The sequence below is a fragment of the Hevea brasiliensis genome, chromosome 15 (assembly GCF_030052815.1).
Source record: "Hevea brasiliensis isolate MT/VB/25A 57/8 chromosome 15, ASM3005281v1, whole genome shotgun sequence".
NCBI lineage: Eukaryota > Viridiplantae > Streptophyta > Magnoliopsida > Malpighiales > Euphorbiaceae > Hevea > Hevea brasiliensis.
The window spans coordinates 52,931,296-52,936,698 of NC_079507.1; positions in this window are offsets into that span (position 1 = coordinate 52,931,296).

Sequence of the window (5,403 nt, forward strand, 5' to 3'; positions counted from 1 at the left end):
TATAATTAGATTGCAACAACTATGAAATCCACTAATAGCTTGAAATGAGTTTCACATTTAACTTAAAATTTGTTAATATTTTATTTCTAAACAGTTTAAGTATAATATATCAAATAAAAAATTCGGCAAAATTCCATTTGTATTTTGAATATTTTCAAAATTTCAAACAAATAATTCAAATTCACAACTTGCATAAAATATAAATTCAAAAATATTCATCAACTTCCAATCTGATTTCTGTGCTCTTTAATTAAATTATATACATTTATCTTCAATAAATATATAATAGTGAATATTTATTTCCATTTGTAAATGTACAACTTAAAATTTGACCTATATTAAAAACAATATAAAGAATATAGTAGATGAAAAAGAAGATAATTTACCTTATCACAATCATGTAGATTGATCTGTAGATAGAGAAGTTCTAGATGGAGCATTTGAGTATTGGCTCAATAATAAGTCCTCCAGGTGTTTCATCCTAGTTTCTACTTCAGACAAACGATCCTTAAGTAATCGATTCTCCTCTTGAAGGCCAACATTGGAATGAGATTTCTTAACTTCTTTTGCCTTTATTTCACCCCCATAACCAATAACTTGATCACGATGTCGTGTTTCAAAACATTGTTCTACAACCTCCATATGAGACAAAGAAGGGTTGGATTGGATGACATCACGTATTTGATCCTATAATAATTATGATTAATCAATGACACAAATAAAACAATTTATGAAAAGACAAAGATTTGCAATAAAAGTAATATAACATACATATTTCTCTTGAAAATTAGAGTCAACCAAATTTGCACCCTTCTTATGAGTTTCAAAGAATATAGTTCCAATGTCTGGCGGATTGCCATCCTTGCCTCCCTTTACAAAATACGATATTGTTACACAATATCATAATATATTTAATCTCTAAAATGCAAAAGCATGAAAAAATTTCACTAACATTACCAAATCATAGATAATTTGTCTGTAAGGTTTGCTACCAGTACGATGAAGCATAGTTAAATTTTTCCTATTTTCAGAGTTTCGAACACTTGTTTCCTACATTAAAAAAAGTATTTAAAAACATTATGTTAACCCTTCTAAAAAATTATAAAACTAAAGATAAAAATACTTATATTTAATTTACATAATTTCTAATATTGGTAAAATAAAATGTCATACCTTAAATTTTTTGGTGCAAAAATGGTTCTTAACTAACCACTCCCAATCTTCTTGATGCATCCCTTGAGGAACATTTTTCAACATCTCTGGAAAAGAACCACAAGGCTTTATATTGTGGCGTTTCAAATCCCCTATCCAATTATTCCACAAATGATTCATATGCTCTAAAGTCTTTTCTCGATATAGCTCAATGTCAACATTTTTAAATTTCTCCTACAAAAAAAAAAAGAATGAATAAATAGATGCAAATTAAATTAATCCAATGTTTTATTCAAAGTAAAGGTACCTTAACTGAATCCCACATATGATCTTTTGCATCTTCTCCAATTTGCTTCCATGAGTGCACTCTTATTGGACAAATGTTTGGGTCACGCACTATTTTGCCCAAATGTCTTGACCATTCTGCATGATTTTCTCCAACAACTCGATTATTATAAAAAACCACATCCAGTTTCTCTCCATCCTTAAGTGCTGCAATCTTTTTACTCTTGTTCATTCCTCTTGTTTTTCTCTTCTTTTGTATAGTGGAAATACCTAAATAAAAAAGTCCTTAGAACTTCATTAATGATATAGAAATAATGCATCAATAATAAATATAAATTATTAATAATACATATGACAATAATTATTTGAACCTTCTTGTGTTTCTTCCTGAGCCGGATTATTATTACTTTGATGTTGCCTTGTTGTATTACATTCTGCAGTATCAAAATCTATCAATATTAAAAATAAAAAGTAAATTATTAATGTAAACTAAATTCATAACCCTGAATGAAATAGAAAAATAGGAGTTGAACCTTTATGCACTTGTTCAGGTATTTGTTCTTGTACTCCACTGTAACACCCCTATTGGTATAGCTTGGTATATTTCACTGTTCCGGTGATCGGTGTCGGTCCAGACAATTAATGAGATTAGGACCACACTTAAGACAATTTGAGAAACCATAAACACAAATAATTAGTAATGTTTAATTAGTTAACTATAAATAAGAAAAACAGAACATAAGAGGTTAAACGAGCCGAGAGTCACAGCGATGAGTGACCTCCTCGGGAACGACTGCGAAGTCATTTTAAACTCAAATTTCGAACCGTAAAAAGTGACGCTGCGGTCCTTAGGACCCTTATGGACACAGTGGAAAAGAGAAAATCACGAAAAAGAACTGTTAAGTCAGTCAAATAATTAGGTCAGGGAGCCGAAAGAAATATGGAATTATTTGCAAACCGGGATGAACCGGCGAGGGGCGATTTGGTCAATTGACCCCGAGAGCTGACTCCTGACCTAACTGTCAAATAAAATCGGAGAAAAGAAAATTTCGGAATCGAGAATTAAATTAAAGAACTAATAGAAAAATAATAAATAGAAAAAAAAAAGAGAAAGAAGATGGAAAAGTCAAAGTTGATGACATCATGAATGATGTCATAAACAAATTAATTAAGTGAATTATTTAATTGGACTTTTTGTGGTCTTCCATACACTAAAATAAATAAAGAAAAGAAATGAAAAAAAATCAATTTTGGTCTTCTTTCTTCCCTTTTGCCGTCCCATTCCTCTCTTCCCACTCCTTCACCATATTTCACCATTGTTAAGGGAATAAAAGCTTGAATTTCCCTATCTTAACCTATAAATTCACAAAGTCTCCACACAAAAATTTCTCCTTACATGTTGAGAGAGCATTAGAGAGTAAAAAAAAGAAGAAAGACTTGAAGAAAGGGGAGCCTAAAAATCCTCCAAGCAAGGTTAGTATATTAAACTCCTTACTTTCCATTTTAAATGCATAATTAGTGGTTGAAAGTGAGCTTAGAACTTGATTAAATGAAATAAAAACATGGGAGAAGGACCAAACTGAAATTTGGGCAGCTTGAGAGGAGTATGATTTACATGAATTTGATGCATTAGAATAAGTTTAAAAGCTTTGATTAGTGAATGGTTAAGGTTAAGTGCACTAGTTGTGATTTAATGCATGAGATGGAAGAGCTAGGGTTTGAATGTTAGGGTTTTGAGGCAAAAATTTGGAGAAGTGCATAAATGGAGTGTTGGACCTATTGTGAAGTGAAATAATGGTCAATTATGACCAAATAAGTTGTGTGGGAATGGTAGAAAATTAAGCCAAATTCGTAGGTCAATGGTCATGCTGCTGGCAGCATGACCAAACCTACTTTGAAGAACCAAAACTCAAATTTTACAAGCCTAATGGATATGCCACCAACTGGAGATGAAAATAGACATAAAAGAGCACAATTTTTATTAAGGAACCATGGCCAAAAACTGACCAAAACTTGGTGAAACAATTGACCAAAGTGAATTGATAGCAGGCTGCCCCTGCACCAAACTGACCAAATGAACAGTAACTGTTCATTTGGTCATAACTCAAGCTAGGTAGATCAAATTGATCTGAAATTTTAACCGTAATTAGATAAGATATAGATCTAAAACTTTTATGAAGGACACCAATCTAAATTATGTCATTAACCTAATCAAATCATTGAACAAAGTGAAATTTACTGTACTAAGATTTCCAGAATTTTCATTTGAGTAGCAATGTTTGGATGGCTATAACTCCCTCTAGAAAACTCGGATTTAGGCGATTCTTGAACCGATGGAAACCTAAGACATAGTAGAACATTTCATATGAAGAAAGTTAGACCAAATTATGAACTTAACTTAATCAAATTACTGACCAAAGTTGGACCAAAATCTGCCAGAACCCAAAAATGCAGTATGAACAGTGCACGTGAACAGTAAAATTATTTTGGCCATAACTTGAGCTACAAAACTCCGATTGAGGTGATCCAAAAATGAGAATACACTTAAGACAATAAGGAACATTTTCTATGAAGGAAGTTTTGTCAAATTCCAACAGTAGACCGACCAATGAAACAGTGCAACTTCGGAGAACCAAAACCGAAAATTGGCAATTTTGCCAAAATGACCTAAGCTTTAAACAAATGACCAAAACCAACAAGTTTGGTGACCAAAATGTGGTATGTGAGTGAAGTTGGAGTTCCCATACCTATTAAGCCTTAGAAAGTCAATAATTTGACTTGAATAGTGTAGTGAATAGTAACCCGAAACACAAAAATTTCGAGAACGTCGAATTTAACACGTTAGAGCTAGGTAAATGTGAAGTTAAGTTTATTTTGGATTTATTTTAAGTTTTAGTACTGAAACATTGGAAAATTTCGTGTTTCAGTGGAAAAGAATACCAGGACAGAACCCGAGGAGTAGAGTCAAGGCCAACAGGCGACTCGTTTGAGGTTTGTGCACAACATATACTTTTATAATCATCTTTTGCATATCGTTTTGATTAATATGAAATATCGGATTATGGCATTCTTATGATGTTTGATCTAAATTGTTGAAAGTTATTATGTATATTTGAAAAGACAATGTTTAGCAAATTGTTAAGATAAGTTTTGAAACCACAGTGTCGTGACCACATATTTGAACACCTCACTAGCACGACTAGTGGGGGTAATTAGTTTTGAATTTTGATTCCTTCTCTGGAGAAGTGTTGAGGTGTGCCAGTAGAAGAGGATGTGAATGGATATCCATATATTTGAGCTAGCTAGCCTTGTGATATGATTTCTCTTTAGCCTCTGGCTATTGAGATTCTATTTGTTTCGAATGGCATGATCTAACTGTGGGTTTTATGAAATGTGTTTTGATACTTTGAAATGAACTTGGTTTGCATTAAAATCTCATAATTCATGTTTTGTGTTTAATGCTCATGTTTAGTCAAATTTTTGAATAAACGTGATTTTATTTTTGCATAAAGATTATTTTAGTATGTTGTGTACCACTGAGTCCTAGTACTCAGCGATAGCTTTTATTGCTGTCGCAGATACAGAGACTAGAGGAGCAGCAGACTGAGCTGCTGAGGTGTGAGAAGCTACCAGCCTAAAGTTTTCGGGTATAATTTATACCCTAACTGTAAATACTTCTTTTGATGTATATATTGCACATAAATGTATGGACATGTAAAAATGGGTCTTGAGCAGCTTGTACACAAATTTGTATGAAGTTTGTAATAAAGTTTAGTTTGTGTTTCTTTTGATATAAATTTGTAAGGTTGTGTATAAATTATTTTGTTTTTAATGAAATATGAATGATATTGATTGACAGTATTTTGAGAATTATTGAACTTGTGAATTTTGAGAAATTGATTGAGTTTGATTGTGAAACCGAAGTAGTGGTTGAGAAAAACTTTTAGAAGTGCTTTTTACAGGTAT